This window comes from Bactrocera oleae, chromosome 3, assembly GCF_042242935.1.
Source record: "Bactrocera oleae isolate idBacOlea1 chromosome 3, idBacOlea1, whole genome shotgun sequence".
NCBI classification, from domain to species: Eukaryota; Metazoa; Arthropoda; class Insecta; order Diptera; family Tephritidae; genus Bactrocera; species Bactrocera oleae.
Window position 1 is genome coordinate 84,791,346 of NC_091537.1, and position 17,888 is coordinate 84,809,233.

At 34.2% G+C, this 17,888-nt stretch overlaps 1 long non-coding RNA gene across 1 annotated transcript in view; it reads left to right on the top strand.

Annotated features, from left to right (window-relative positions):
• The window catches only part of LOC138855690 (uncharacterized), a 41,361-nt gene extending 23,526 nt beyond the window's left edge, over nucleotides 1–17,835 (top strand). The window contains exons 3-5 of the long non-coding RNA XR_011395517.1: nucleotides 7,950–8,046; nucleotides 14,087–14,205; nucleotides 17,323–17,835. This is a non-coding gene — a long non-coding RNA (uncharacterized lncRNA). The remainder of the gene's footprint in view (nucleotides 1–7,949; nucleotides 8,047–14,086; nucleotides 14,206–17,322) is intronic.
• Nucleotides 17,836–17,888: the final 53 nt, after the last annotated feature.

Here is a 17,888-nt window from a genome sequence, read left to right on the forward strand (position 1 = left end):
TGCGTTGTTATTATGCGTCTATGGCTTCTAAATGAGAGTTGATTAGAATTTTCAGTGGTTCTGACACTTACACCAGTTAAAGCTTGCACGTTTTCTTGTACTATTTAAAGTTTAAGGACAGAAGTTCAGAACGATTACTTGCTAGAAATCTACAGTTTCGTAAAATGTTATTGAAAAAACCTAACTAAGTGAAACTCCACGTTCGAAATAATTATTCTAGAAGTCTTCTAAAATTCCATTCTATGGTAACCATTTAATTCCAGATTCAACTGGTTCTTTGCTTTGATCAAAAGGTTCCTTATGCAGTTACTCTTAATATAGATTTGCAAAAGATGAACACGAAAAACATATTTATATTAGACTAAAGCAGATTGTCTCATCCTTCACAGGTTTTTTTTTTACATTTGGTATAAGTATCAGAAATTTTACCATCAAGTACTGAAGAATCTTGTTTATGGATCCACATTTTAGTAACAACTGGGACTTAACAATCTTGACAACTTTTCTGGCATGAATATAATGTAAGACTCTGTATCGTTCTTGGTATCGACTCCTAAGTTATACACAACAACTTGTTGTCAAGCCTTATTGATATCTCTCATAGGTTGAACGTGATTTCGCATAGTAAATGCCGGATAATGTCTTATTATGATGATTAGATATTATATTGTATATAGATATATTAGATTAAGTAGTAAATATTCCTAAGAAAATGTTAAATACTTTGAGCTATGATATTCAATTATTTCAGTAGTCTTCGACGAGTAAAAAAAAATTATTTCTTCAGAGTATGAATTAGAATAATATGATATATATTTGATTTGTTGTTTATATACAAGAAGTGTATTTTTGTGTTTGGCCCCTTTTTCTGCTTTAACCATGCAACAAATTCACTAAATAGGGTACTTCATAAAAGGTTGATCTCCATGCTATACGACAGTTACAATATTAATTTCCATGATATTTCCACCAGTCATATTTTTACCACCGAAATAAATACCAACCAAGTAGAAATTAATCCAACTTTTATACACTTATCTAGCTTCGGCTGCGCTGTCCTTCAATGTCTTCAGCTAATTTAGCTTTGTCTGGGTTTCGGCTAATTTTTAATGCGGTATTTGCTAGATTGTACGACAATTCCGACGTCATATTCATAAAACCACGTCTCGTCACCAGTAATCATGCATTTAGCAAATACAAGATCCTCCACTACGTTATCAGCAAAAGATTCAAGTTTCTCGGTACGAGTCTAACATTTAAATGCTTCTTACACAAAACATTTACCAAAATAGTTTAGTCGATCCATAAGAAATCTTGAGATCCTTTGCTATCTCTCTGACACTAATTGACATATGGAAGTCAAACTTTATACCAACATAAAACAGTTGTAATTATCTAGCAAAACATTTTTGGTCGATTCGAATTACTCGCGCTTTTGATCTGATGGTAAATTCTATATATTATTAACTTAGAAATCAGTTCATATTTTCCATATCTATATCATTCTTAAACAATTGAACTTACTAGTCTAAATGACTCATTTATTTATTTCGTGTAATTTTTTCTCTTGTCTATTCGTTTATGTGAATTACTATTATATTGTTCCAATTTCTGTAGATCGATTCATATACTAGATAAAGGAATACTTATATACCTAACAATAATTTTGCTCGTGCTTGTTTGCTTCTTAAATGTCGTTGCGCTGATTTAGTACCGGAAGACAAATTAAATCCTCACAAAACTGAACAGAAACTCAGTGAAAATTAATGTCAGTCAAATTGATTGAAAGACAGCGCAACCTTGGCTAATGTTGCTGCCAAGGAAAGGCAATCAAAATGGATGGCCAAGCGGTGCGCGGACAGCGTACGGTACAAGTTGCAGAATAATACTTGTATGTGCTTTTATGTTATGTTAAGCATTGCTATATTATGTTAAACATTTCTATTTTTGCCTGTTTCTTGCTGAGCTTAAATACATAAATATGCTTACATGTGTATATGAATACATATGTGTCAAATCCATCAAACAGTTCGTCCCTTGTCAAAGCTACGACACGCGCTCGCTCAGAATTATTCACTAGGTCCATCCATTTATTACTCTATTTTCTTCATTTGTTTAAAACGACAAGTAGAAAACTCGTGTACATTATCGTTGCATATTTATAGGCGGCAAGTCAAGCATATATGTTTTTGTGTACTTAAAGAGAAATATGCTCGGATGTACTTAGTGAGCTTTTTTTTCCGTTACAGCTATGCGACTTACATTGACATTTACTGTCTTTTGGAAAAACTAACTGACACATTGAAAGAAAATGTTCCACAACACACACAAGATATAAAAATATAAACAAATGGAAAAAATTTTACCGACACATTTGCAGCGCGTAAATAAGTACATATTTGTGTTGGTAAGCGTGCGTGAAAGTAAATTTTGTTTCTAAGGTACATTTTTAGTTTACTTTTCAATTTTCCTATCTTTTTTAGTACCGGCAGTGCCCATCACCGCTCTCTTTTACACTTATACTTCTACAACTTACTACCATCAGTCTTTAGCGTGCTCTGCTTCTCACTTTTATCGAACTTTTTGACACATTCTGTATTCTCCAATACTTTTGGCATTCGGCTGGACCCGAGCGTCATGTGAAATGAGTTATTGAAACTGTTTCAACTCATAAATAAATAATTACCGGAATGGTAAATGAGACAAAGTGCTGCAAATCTATTTTTGTATGTGCTTGATACACACAATCATATAAACTCGTACCTTTATATGTATCAAACACATACATATTTATATATGTATGCTTGCGACAAAGCGAATAGTAGCTCGGCATCGGTACGACTGAGAGGACTACCTCTTAACTCTGCATGATAAATAGGCAGCATGCCACGTCCAAGCCTCTACTCAAACATATTTATTACACACAAATAGAGAAATATATGCGCCATACATGCTCACACATACCATTTACTGCTATTAAGTTTTCCTTAGTTCAGTTGAAGTGAGAAAATATGCAATGGTTTGCAAATTGTGGGTCGCTGTGGTAGCCTACATGACCTATGACACTTCACAGAAAAATGATTTAAAACGGAGAAAAGGTTGACACAAGTGTTCGAATTTAATAGAGAATTTACAGTTAAATTTATAGGTATAGCAACTTTATATATAATTATTTAAATCTTTAACAATAATGTTGGGTTTGTTGAAAAATCTCCATTTGCTTAAATTCTATTATGTGTTGTTATTGCAGTATCTAAATTGCAATAAAAATATCTATTCGATAATATTTTTTTCTTTTGATTTTTGAACAGAGCACAGACTCTGTTGCAAAACAGGGCAGTATACCTAAATTGCTCTAGCTTCTTCTCAGACCAATTAGTGTCAATTGTATAGAGCGATCTATGGTCGAAATTAGTGTCGTTATTCTCATAAGGGTTTACCTTTAATATCAAAGATATTACCGATAACGGTTGGTTCAAGGCCTTCCAATTTGCGTTAGGATCGTTCGAACATAAAATGATATGTTACTTTATATTATTTTAGATGATTTTTTTTAATTCAAAAAATTTGGCATATACCATGCCAAAATCATAAATATGCTTTCTATATATCGTATTTTTTAAAATTAATTTATTTAATACGACAAGCAATAATCTGTGGAAAACTTCACAAAATAATTCATTGATAATTTGTAAAAGATGGTAAGCTTTCCGATTTTTTATTTGCATTGTCAATTCTTTGCGAAACCATCCTAGACAATTATGAGCAATTTGCTAGTTTATTAGTGTGCTACATAACAATGTCACTTCTGCAACATAAACATTGTAAGGAGGTAATTGCGTAATAGATACTTAAATAGTAATTTCACTTTCCTTTTACCCACACAATCTTGAAAAAATGATGCTTGTGGATGTTGTCTCTCTTTGTAAGATTTTCACAGCTGTCGGGAGAATTCACAAAAATTCTTATTCAACACTTGTATTTCGGATATATCTCGCCGACTGTTGCATGCCACAGCGGCAGAGGAGTCAGTTTGGCTGGTTGAAGTGCTCGCCTGCTACCAACCTGTTGTAAATTTTGCTGTTGAACATGTTTCTCCATTTCAATCTACTCTTTTTGATGTTGATGTTTGGTTTCAACCAAATAGACTGTCTGAAAGCTTGAATAAGTGAACTGTTACTGGTAGTACAAAAGCGTTTGCCGCCTGTGTAGCAAAGGCAAATAAGCATTCGGCCAGGACGTGCATGGAATTGAAATGTACAGGAGCACCGCTGATGTGCGCCTGTTGCATGCTTGACGCTGGGTGTCTTTCATTTACGATCCAGAGTGCTCGCATGAATGGTGAGCTATATATGTATGCATGTATATATATATACATATATGTATATAAATATTTGTGCTTTGTTGAAAAATTATTAGATTTTCATTTTTTATTTTCATCATAATTTTTCTATTCCCGCATTAAGGAAATGTATTTATTGTTGCATAAAAGTAATCAATTACCATGAGGCAAGAATTCGGAGAGCTCAATTTATTACTTATTGATTTCGAATTGATTTCGATTGAGTTGTAAATAGCTTTATTGGCAAGAATCGCACACAAATAATGAGAATGCTGAAAGTATTGAACCTAAGGCTCCTGGGAGAAAGAAAAGTATTTCATTTATTTTTATATTTATTCTTTCGATTAATTTTCTTGATAAGCATGTGTGTTCTTGCTATCATTTAAGAGACTAATGGTGAAAGGGCGTTTTACTGTACCTGATTAAGGTTGTTTCAAAATTTAAGCTTAAAGTAATCATGTAATTTTTTATTTATGTTATGCGTCTTTTACAAAGTATTAATATACGAGTTTAATGTAAGATTTTTATTATATAATATATTCTGTAAGAGAAATTGATGCAAAGGAAGTGGCGTTTGTTAATAAATATTCTTTAAAATAGTTAGATAGTGGAAGGAGCAAACAAAAAAATATTTTTTTTTTTTGCTTAGCCTGGGGCTAAAATCTGTAGATTATAAAAAAAAAAAATTTTGGACAAGTCATTTGGAAATTTACCTTAAAACTGAGTACGCCGCCTCTAGATGTTAAAAAAAATTTTTTTTTTGGTCGAAAAAATTCCTATTTTTATAATCTACAGATTTAACCCTAGGGTAAGCAAAATAATAAAAAAAAAATTTCACTCCACTTTTTTAGATAGCATGGTCAACAACGTCAAATTTTTTTTATGACACCACTGTAAAAAGAGACAATCAGTACGTAATTGTCTCTATTCGATTGTCAATAATACTACATTCTTCAGAATTTTTTAAAGGCTTGAGATAAATCGTTAAATACTAGTTTAATAAATTACAATTAAATAGATTTTTAAATCATTTTCAATCTAGTAGTTGGATCGATTTCAGGTAAAAGAGATTGTAGAAGTCTTCATATAGCAGAAATTAAGGAAATTTAATTAAGAGTTTCTATTCATTAGATGAACTTAGTGGCATCCACGCTTTTCGCTCTCGTTGAAGAAAAAATCATATACTTTGATCAAAAAATAGATAACCTTCTTATTAAAAAAAATTGTCTTGAAAATGCAATAAATATGATGGAACATACTTTTTACTCTTTTCATAATATTACTTCTGGTTAACAATAGTCGCCAAGGTCGTAGAGAAATATTGGCTACTTGACTACAGAAATCCACCTGCATATTTATTTTTGCTTTTTGTGACCAGCATAAGCGCAATATTGTGTATCAACATTAATGATCGGAAATGGGCATAAAAAAGCAAAGTGACAGCTGTGATATTTAAGTTGGCAGGAGGAAGAATGTGTATATGGTGTGTATTTGCGCACATCAAAAAAGGATGCACGAATTGGACAAAAGTAAACAAGTGCCCAAAAATCAATGACAATCATTGCCAACGATAAGACAACAACAGTAACTAATAAAAAATATTAACTACAAAACGTTAAATAAATAAATTAAATAATCACAAAACTACAGTATATAGATATGTTTGTATGTATTTGTAATGCTATAAAATGTTAAAATAATAATGCCGACTAAGTAAAATTATTATTGCTACGTTTTTGGCTCAACTCTACTTAACTTGGGTTGCCTCAAATCCTCAATATACCGTTAACCCCCTTTCTGCACGTAACAGCATTGCTGCTTTAACACCACTTTTTGGTTTTATTCTACTATATCTGTATTTTTGTTGCTGTTGTTTTGTGCACATTTTTCGTCCTTCGCGCTGCATGCAACATTGACAACCAGTGACGTGGATTTAATGTTTTATGGAGCATTAAAACGCCTCAATAAGACTTGCACAACGCGCGGCCGTGGAAACTTTTGCCAGTTAACGCGCTTGTACTCGCTTATCCTTGCTTCCGCCTCCTGCCTCAACTTCGAAGGTAGTCGTTTTGCATTCGAAATGGTAACAACGTGACTGACTTACTGACTGACAGCAAACGACAAAAGACAATTATTTAAAAGCTAGCAACAACAACAATTGTAAACGTTTAAATTACATCCAAAAACAACAAAAGCTTAGTGGTTGCTCAACGTAGTTTAATATATATAAGGGTAGTGGCACAAAAACAGTGTAAGATCCATAGAACTCTCTAAACTCACAAGTACTGAACCCGTGAAGCTATTATTCGCGTTGTAAAAATTCTTTCGACCAGAAACGAAATATTTAGGGATTCGAAATGCTAAAACGCGCTACCCGATTTTTATTCCTACTCTGTTCATAAATAAAATTATCGTTTTCTATTATAATAGTAATTGGTTGCAAGGGCGAAAGCGTACGCTACCGTAACTGTAACATGCAGTGGTGACTTAAGTGCGCATCAGAGTGCCACCTACAATGACGTGTCCTACGATGGTACACTCTACACGTGGACGCCGCACTACGACTATGTGGAGCCGTGTGCATTGACATGCAGGTGAATGTAATAATGCAATAACAAACTATCATATGTGGTGTATGTAGCAAACATCCACTAACCGTGCAACAAACATTTACCGTTGCCGTCGCCACCGTCCGATAAGTGCATTCGCCGGGAACCGCCATTCTGTTCGGTTATGTGTTTAGTGTTGTTTTCTTTTTTCTTTTTCTGCCGTACGTCAGAGTGGATTGTCAGTTACCTAAAATTTATGATTATGAGCGGCACGCGACATTCGTGAAAATGTGTAAGCACTTTTTTTTTTGACACAACGGTACACAATTGACCACATCCACAAAATCAAACGCAATTTATAACACTCGCACGAACCGTAGATTATAACTAGATGCGAGAAGGAAATGGTTTGGTTTCAGTGACGCTCACGTCTATCATGGCGCGTTGACCCTTCGGGCCGGTTTCGGGTTTGTTTACCGAGTCGTTTGAGAAACAGATATATTATACAGATACAGACAATAAATAACAAAGTTTCAATTATAAAATAGAAGCATGCAAACACAACAGTCAAATCAACAATAATCCAGCTTGGATGCGATCGAGAGGTTGACCCACGCGGAGTTTTTAGTCACGTTTTTAATACCAAATTTTAATTTCTACTCTAAGGGTAAGAGCTTCTGTATCAGATATACCACACATCAGACAGACATGTACTTGTTTTGCTAGGCAAATAATACTTTCGCACTTGGAAGTTTCTGTTGGAGCGATAGTTGTAGAAACCCAAATGTTCCACTAAGTCGCTGAGAACAAGTCAACTTGTTTTTGTTTGAGTTGACTGATATCAAATTTAACTATTTCGCCAGGTACGCCGTAGGTATGACTACCGAGATGTTTCTACCTCAGGCTTGCAAAAGCTTGAAAATGAAGGAGAAAGTACCTGATTGTTTCCACCTCACCTTCCTCTATACAACTTTGACAGTTTATCAGTTACCTTTTTTTCAGTTACACATGTTGTTCAATCCCATTATTCAACCAAAAATTTTTTTTTTAACTTTCAGGGGCCGTTCAGCACATTTATATTTGAGCGTCAGCGCATCATCCGAAGGTGTTGAGGATCCCGAACGCTATGATGATCATGTGATCGTGCAACTGTCGGTAGGCGTACAACATGGCACACGTTGTCGAACGGGTTGCCTCGAAATGTGCATACTATTCTAATCTATTGGAAAAACTAAAATTTCCAACTAACACGTTGGATAACGCAAAGTTATTAAATTAGCGCTGAGTGCAAAATTATGGTAGTTTTAATGAAAATTCACTTCCGCTATCAAGTGAAGTAAAAACTGTTTGAGTAATTTTAAAAACGCAATGAGATTATCTTTTATTACTTATCTAACTAAAGTTATTAACATCGACAACATTCACGGTAGCGGCACCGAAAATCACGCGATGTCGTGTAATTTATAATGTCGAGCCGTGTTCTTTCTGTTATATAATACCACTATTTATTTTTATATTGCTGACATTTGGATTATTTTCAATATTTTTCTGCTGCCAATAACAAAGCTACAAAATTTTCTAAAATTAAAGATTTTCTGCAATTATCGAACAACAAAGATACAAGTTTATTGACACTAAATCTGAGTTATATGCTAACTCGTTATGATACTTTCGTTGAAATGATTTTATTGTTAGTGATTTCTGAATTTTTATTGCTATTATTCTTTTCAGTCTATCTTTATTGTTATTGTTGGTTTTATTTGCCGGTTTGTTCTATTTTTACTACTTTTTTTATATTTTTCTACACACATTTCTACATTTTCGTATGTGAATCGTAAACTTACTCACACTCCACCGAACTTGTAAGGATGACTAGTCCGGGCATACAAACAGACACAAAGGAGGCTAGCAATGCTCATAGTTTAAATATATTTTTCATATTTTGCATTGTTGTAAACAATTTGTTGTTCGTATGAGTTCGTAGGCACACAAATAAATCATTCGTTAGCGCAAAAACCCAACTCCACTAATGTAGTTCTCTCTGGCAGTCAACATTGCATAAAATACCATATACACACCTACTTGTACATACTCGTTTTTCCATACATATTGTATGTATGTTCTCTCCAACAAATGTAATGTGTATGTGTGGTTCTGTGCTTTTGGAGTGTCTTTCGAATGGCAATAAAGTACTTTTTTGTGGTTTTTGATCACATTTGTGTTTACTGTTACATATCTCTTCGCGCATTGTTGCTCGTAAACGAAATAGGAAATGTAAATAATAAAATATAAAATAATATTTTTTTATTATTTTTATAAGAGGGAAACTTTTTAATTTACAACTTCAGTAAAAAACTCACGAAGTAATGTGGCACCTTTCAACTTTGTTTAATTGAAGAGTGTTTATTAGGTTATGTTAAACTAATTCATAATGCATACGCAACACGTTATTTTATGGTAAAGGTTTTGTGTTCGGTTATTTTTAGTGTTCTTACCATTTTGTATTTATTATACATAGAGTCTCTTCAGGTGTATTTGCAGAAGAAGCATTTTGGTTAGTCCTCGTCAGCAAATAAGAATGCTGGAAACAGTATAATCTTAGTATATTCGATTCAGCCAAGAGTCTCCAACTCAGATATATTCGTTGTAGTGGCACAACATAGCATTGCTCTCATATCTCAATATGCCGACAAGTTATGACCTCAATTTTCTGTAATAAACGCCAATATATCATGCAGTTCTTTGGATGATAGGTGCTCAGTTCAAGGGTATGAACCAAACTTTGAGTGCCAGTGCCGGTTTTAGCACCATAACCGCTGCCGATACAAAAGCATACTTAGCCGAGCATACAAATAGTTTTAAAATGTTCGACATGTTACATATTTGAAATGTACGAATATGTCGAAGAAAGTGCGAAAATAAATCAACTGAGAATATGATATCTTAATACTTTTGTATGTTTGTGTATTCATACATCATTCAATCTTCGGCATTTGGTATCATCTGTCGTTGCCAGGGTGGCTAAGTGAATAAGTGATGTGTGGGAACTTTCTAAACTCTCCCCGGGTTTACAGGTTCCTCATTTTGAAAACCCACATGCGTGTCAATTGCTGCAAATTGAAAAGTAGCGTAATGTGTTGGGAAACTTAATTTCTGCAGGTGATTTCATGAACATTTTCATTAATATGTAAGCTAAGCAAAAGACCGTTTGTATACGTGGTCTTTAAATATGTTTTGCCTTCATTTGAAAAAAAATTTCAATAAGACAGTAGATTCTAAAGAAGAATGGAGGTAGGTGTAAACGCAGAGAAATCAATAAAAATAATGAAATTGTTATAAAAAACTATTGCTACCCAAACACACACGCACAAATCGCATACAATGGCTTGAAAGAAGAGGCTCCGCCATGCTGTCGCTTAGTGTGCCAAAAAGTACGTAAATATCACGACAATAACGTGAATAACGAGACAAATAAATTTTAGTATGTCAAAATATTGACACTACATTTTTATGGGAGTCTACAAGAATTGGCGCCGACACCGTTGCAGCAGGTACTAGTAACTAGAATTTTTGCAAATAAACTTCGCACAGTTTGCTGGATTTAGTGTATATGATGGTGTGATTTGGTGTTGCAGCTATTTTTAGCAAGCTTCAGCCAACTCCTCTAAGCTGTATATTGCCTAACAATGCGTTGTGACGTCGCAAATTTCACTTTAATCCAACACGTTTAGTTCGCTCGCTAAATTTGGCATCACCTACCTGAACTCATGCCAATTCAAGCCTCGCGCAAGCCGCATAATCCTTAACAGCGTCATCTGCTTCACATCCATTCCTCCAACAAATGCATTGAATACACACCTGCCAAGCATGGCTGATAAAAGTTCGAATGCAATTTTCGCATGTCAAATTTATTTCGCATTCCTTTGTTTCATACATACACCTTTGGGAACGTATTCTCACTTGGCCCAAATACGCACATACTTCACGTATACTTTCGTTTCTTAACTGCGTGCACCGTATGGCACTGTGCCGATTTGATTTGAGTAACAAATCACAGTGATATTTCAAGTACGCGTTACTTCCACTTTTATTTTATTAGCAGCTACGTTTACTTTCGTGCATGGAGTACGCCATATAGGCGACGCTGTGTATTTAGGAGGCGCATACTCAGCTTTTGGTGAAATTGCCACTAAGTGTGGCATAATGGCGAATGCCTATTTAAATTTTGGAAGTTGTAACTTATCACGTAACTTTATTTAGACTATACTCTATATCTGCGATGTTACCGAGTGGAAGTGCCTGAATTGGTAATTTGTGTTTTGAATATGTTAATATGCCCACATATGTTTTCAAATTATAAAACAGGATAGTTAAACAAATGCGTAGGTTTATCAAGAATTTATGTTGTAACATTAAAACATAATTTAAATTATCTCAGAGAAAATGCAGTGCCAACTCAGAAGGAGCAAAGAAATCCAGAAAGCATAAAGTTATTTTGAGGCCTAATAATAATTTAGAAAAGTGTAATGCTTTTCAGTATAATCGATTCTAATTGATGGTCCTAATTTTTATGCGTCGACGTATGCTCTCTTCCTTAGTCTGAAGTATTTCGATAATAAATCAGGAAAAAAAAACAAAAACGTGTCTACCATACATTTAAATTAGCTCAATTTCACTGAACAATTGATTTAAAAATGTTTACTTAAAATTTTTAAATTATAAAAAGCCAGATTACATTTTGGTTTCATTTTTATTCGATGAAAGCATGTGTGGAAACAGGCTCTAACAGCTATGTTGTAACCAGTGGAGTTAACTCAAAAGGGTATAATATACCCATAACTTGATATAATTCGTTCAGCAAAAGACCATCTCAAAGAAATACTGATTGTAATTGATTTCACCTAACACAAAATCAATTATTTCAAATGCAATGCAGATTACTAATACGCCACATGCGACGTGAACACAATAGCTTACAATAGTCAAATAAATGTCTCCAGAAGAGCCTTATGCAAAGTCAATTGGCAGTGAATAAAATAAAGGGAAAAGCTCTAAAGAGCCACAGTGAGGTGCGCAATACAACCTTGAATTTGCAGGGAAAGAAAGAAAACACTTGAAAACCAACACTTAACTGAAAGTTGAAGGTTTCTTACTTACTAGTGGGAGTCGAGGAATATACTCGTGCATATGTATACGTATATAAATAAAGTTTGTATACATCAAGGCGCTTGTGATTTGTTTTCGCGTGCTACGAGGTACACGCAAGAGTCTAGCTGTCAGCAAGTGCTATATGTGACACGAAATTTTAAGCTATACTAAATTTGCGTGAATAGATTTTACACATATACAAAGCATACATGCAAACATGCATATATATAAACAATTTTCCTTTCAGTTACTCTTACGTGAATAAACGATTTATGAAAGTACATAATATTATATATTTGAGTATATGTTTGTTTATACTTGTTCATAAGTACTTTTGGTAACTTCTCAAATACATCTTTTACAATATCACCCACATAGTAATGTCTATATGTTCTTACTCTTCTTTGACAAACGACATAAATCAATTTGTTGGCTTCTAATCTCCACTTCTTTTTACCGTTTGCCATTTTTTACGCAAATTACGAATTCTCTTCGCGCATTCTCAATTTCCTTAGACGCCATCAATAACATTGCCGCCTTACTGCCTTTCGAAGGCCTATAAGACAAGCGCCGAAATCCCCATAATGAGGTAGGAAATTTATTTATTTCCTTCCAGGTTGTCATTCCGCTCTCCTCTCTCCTACCGCAAAGCTGAGTATCAATTGAATTTATGCGATTTTATGTCTGTGTTTTGGTGTTTACAAGTTCTAGTTAATCTCATGGATATGCCGTTGAAGCATAAAGAGCCACTGAGTGTCTAATTTGGTAATTATTGCCTGTAGGCATATGGGTTTGCATGTAATTATTTTTGTTATTGTAAAATGTTACTCTAGGCTATGTTAATTGGTAAAAGACGTTCAGCTGTGATATTCGATTTGTCAGCTTAGCTATGTATTGCTCATTAGGGTGTTTCAGACCAACTAATCGGAGTTGAAGTTTAGTACGTAATTTTTAGCAATAATGTTTTATGCTTCACTATGTTTAATGTATATATATTGAACTAAGTTTTTATATACAATATTTTGACTAGACAACACGTAAGCTGAATTATGTTATGCAGACCTGATTTCCACAACCGCTATCTGACTTTGCTTAAGATGCATGCAAGTAAGCTACAATTGAATTAGTTAATCCAACTATACCTTTGAGTCACACGCTTGTCAATAAAAATTTAAATGGCGGCAAATCTGAAATTCCGTCGCGTAGCATTTATCCAGTCCTTATATTTTATTTTTGAAGACCCAGTAATAATTTTTTCAATATTTTTTATATCTTTGTTTAATTTTTATACAATTTAACGGCTGGAGTATACCTGTAACTGAGCCTAGATTTGCCTATAAACATTTCTAAGCTAACTCAATAGTGTCGCAATCGTGCGCGTGCTGTTTCCCTAATGCTTCGCTGTCTAAGGTGTGCTTGCAACGCACATTACTGAAGCGGCACACCACTTGGCAAGTCTCAAAGGTGTAAAGGATGCAACTGCATATAGTTACATACATACAGTCAACATTTTCATATAAGCGCTTTCACATTGTTTCGGCTGTGCTTCTGCTCGGTGTGTTACGTTTGGCTGCGCTTCTTCTCTTCGAAGTTTGGTGACACAAACGTTACGTTACTTTCCTTCTTCACTTCGCTTTCACTATTGCAGCGCAGCTACTTAAACATTTACATTTTACAACAACATTGTATGCCGCCTGTGGCAATCCCCGTGTTTTTAAGTCTGCTACTTTGCGCCATTACCGCTCACGTTTATCACTGCGCACTCGTTCTACTCATCAGCAATGCCATCACTTTCGCTTTGTCTATCGTTGTAGTATGTGTCTTCATGTCTTTCATTGTTCTATCGGTTTTACACTTTCATTGGTAGAAATTATTGCAGGTGGGCTTATCATGCCACCCATTATACATACCTTTAATGTTTCCTCCCAGATTACACATTTCATAAATTTCGTTTATTTTATTTTATGCTTTTTCGCCGATGAACTGTTATTTTCTGTATTTATCATTCACTCTCTCTCTCTTTTTCATGTTTCGCCCGGGCTATAAGATGTCTTAACCGATGTGTCGAAATCGTGTCACTGGCGTAGAAGTCGAGGTCTCTCTGTGCGGTCCGCAACGACCGAAACCATCAGTGTTACTCTGCAACACGCAAACGTGCTCACGCAAGTAAGTTTTGTGGAGTTTTCTTACCACTGTCATCATTAGCTTTTACCTTTTATATCTGTCGGTTTGTTTATTCTTTCGCTTGTTTACTATTGACAGTGCTTTCTTTCGCTGCCACCTTTTGTGGAAGCATTTTGTTGAAGCCGTGAAGTATTTTTTCTTCGACTGGTGTGTGGCTAATGTGTATCTAGGCAAGTTTTATTGCTTGCAATTTTTGCCAAAACTTAGTTTTAGAGGTCGTCCGACAAATATTTAAAGCATCATAAGAGAAATGTGTTATCATTGAAAAGTTAAGAACTCTCTTTTTTTCAATATCATATTGTTGAGTATACTGTAAATTGTGCAAAGCTCTTCTATAAGTATGAATATGAAATAGTAAATACAAACGTTTTTTGGGTTAAGAGTATTAATAAGTACTCGCATTGGTATGAATATGAGTATATATATATTAGCATAAACAAACAGGTTAGTATACTTATAAATGTAAAAACGAATATGAGTAAACAACAGAATGGATATGGATATGAGTATTAAACTGAGTACGGATACAAATGCATATATAATTGTGAATATAAGTATATATAATATAGGCATATGAGTACAAAAAGAGCATGACTTCAAATTTGAGTACAAAAATTTATGCGAGTACTAATATGAGTATAAATATCATTATGAACTAAAATATTGGAGTTATGCGCGGAGGGCTTTTAGTGTCTGAGCTATGGGTTTGGGAAGAACATCACTTCTATTATAGTACTTGCATAGATAATTGGTCATTTTATGTCCAAGAGAGAAGCTAACGAATAAATTAAATGATAAGTAATTAAATATCAAGCAAGCCTCTTAAAGAGTAATCTAATAATGCAGAATTTTGCGAAATAAAAAAATTTTACAGTTAACATGTTGAAGTTACAGAGACTGAATTGATCAAATTTCTAATATAAGCACCTCTCTTTTTTACTTTTGTATTGGGTATCAATTTAAATTGTATTCTCCAAAACCTTCTCTAGACTTGCTTTAATTTTTTTTCTACATCTTTAACTATTAACTTCTGAGCACAAGAATGTTGAATGGCCGATAACCACTGACTTCCATAATTAAGCAGCGTTAGCAATATTTCCATATTTAGCGCTGGACATTCCCTTCGATTTCTGCCACTGTTTTCGTTTCATTGTTATGTTAATTTTTCGAAATCTTATCACCTGACACTCAGTCTGTCTTTGGTCATATTGGCGCCATTCGTTAAATGGATTTTTTTTATGTTCACTTCATTTATTGTTAACGCGTCACCACTAACAGCTCTTGAACACACTTAGAGAAGAGAAAAACTTTCCACTGCTGGCGCCTTCTTTTGCAAGCGCCTCACCCCAAGAAAAACACCACTGTCACTTTCACTAAAGTTTTCTAAAGTTGTACGAGCTTATTTGTTTTTCTTTGCCTCGTTTGTATACAAATTGAATAACCGAACTTGTTTTGGTAAGCAGCAACAGCAGCAGCAACATATAATGTTATTTGAATGTGTACGTGCAGGCGTGTGTGTATTTGTGTGGATGACGGCGTTATATTGAAAAAGTAAAAGTAACTTTGTAGAACTCTAAGATATTTTGCATCAATGCAATTTACAAAAACAAAATATGTGCAGAAATAAGTGGCAACTACATATGTAATGTGAAGGTTCTTTATGGCCACTGGGTCAACTGCTAATATTCTTATGTACATACATCCAGTTATGCAAAGTATGTGCATCAAACTATTTGTGTGGAAATCTTGAAGTCGGTACATACAAGGTGGCTAATAAAGTCTCGGAAATTTTCACCTAGTTTTAGGGTAGTCTTAAATACAAGTATTTTAGCAAGAAATCTAAATATTTCTAGAAACTGTCTTTTTGAATACCATGTCTGAGCTTATTGAAACCCCGTCTTCGAATTGTCGGCTTCTACAAGAAGCACAAATCTTTTTGGAAATCCGCTTGAAATTACAATACTTACATTACTACACATATACAAATAATTTTCCTTTATGGCCTTTATATAAGATAACAGGTCAGTTTTGCAACAAAAAACAACGTCTATAACATATTAAAGTAAAGTCTATACGAGTATAATTCTTTCAACACTTTCTCAAACGAATGCCAATTGAATCTTGAGTTTTCTGGTTTCTAGACCACCTAGTTTCAGTTTGATATTATCCTAGATATTTATCGTTCATTCGAGAATCAGCGAAAATTTTGAATATGTGCTATAGGAGGGTATAGAGTATAATACTTTTGAAGTTAGTGCAAAGTTTTTTATTTTATTAAGCAATATAACTTAAAGTACATTTTCGAAGTTAAGTGATCTGCTATATCTGGTATTTTATTGTAAATCGTAGCTTCTTCGTTAATAATAAAATATTTCCTTCATTTGGATGCCAGCTTTATGAGTACTCATGGGTTGATAGCCGGCCTGGTCATTGATATCCGTGCACAGTGGATACTTTTTAATTCTAATACAGTCCAGTTATTAAACCAAAACACAAATTTTTAAGCAATTCTTTTTATTTTAGCCAATCAGTTGCTTTGAGGCTCTGAGGCCTTTTTGAGGTTATATAGATAGCTTATTAGCTCTTGGTGCTAGTAGTTGTTGGTATCTAAAAACTTGAGACTTTTTAACGTGGTGCTCAAAAATGGTTGAAACCTTCTTGTGGAATATTCATGATATATCTAGTCTTCAAATTTATTACATTTGAGAACATTTTATCTGTGTCAAGATCCAGTAGCGAAGATATGAGACCACAATATTTTGAAGAAGCCATTAATTTGGACATAAGGTTAGATGGTCAGACTCTACGAAGAGTGTTTTCGATTTATATTGGTATCTAGTCTTGGTCTTCTTTTAGTTTCCTGGTTGAACTAAGTCTTATGCGTCTCTCTATACTAAACTTAACTTGCTGATTGTATATCTCACTATTAAAATTATAAAGTTCCAGTAAATGTTTACCTGCTATCCATATATAAGAGACTTGGCAATCCCAATTTTTCCATTATATACATACATATGCTCCACTCTAACTTCTTGTTTCTACTCTTTGAAAGAAAAAAAATAGCCTGTTTTAATTAACATCGTTTTCATTTTGCTTCAGGTGGATCACTGACGACTGTAGTTCATGCAGCCGACTCTGTGAACCTGGCTACCGTGAGCGCATGGTGGTTTGTGCGAAGGAGAATAATGGCATCAAGACAATGGTAAGTGTAAATTGAGTTTTAAAATAGCAACAGTTTGCCAGAAAACAGAAAGAAAGTGACTGAAGAATAATAAAATTTACGAGGAAAACACAAAACCGTGAAACAACAGCAAGAAATGCTAAAATTATTCATACCTAGTTTGGCGCTTCTTTTCATACACTCTACTCAGCGCGTACTTGTACGCTGTTGCAACACTTTACACAGTTAAGGGTTTACGTCGTTTATTGCTGTGGAACCTCCTATTTATTTCGAGCGCTTTGAAAACTATCAAAAAACGCTCGCAGCTCTGTTGTCCTCTGTCTCTCTCTCTGGATTCGCGTCCGTCATTGTATTCATAATTGCTACTGAAAGTTTATCCCACACTTTCCTTCTTTTGTTTTTATTGTTGTTGTTTCGTGAAATTATAGCTAACCATCAGCAATTCTGTTATATAATTTTCACTTTTTGCTTGATGTTCTTTGTT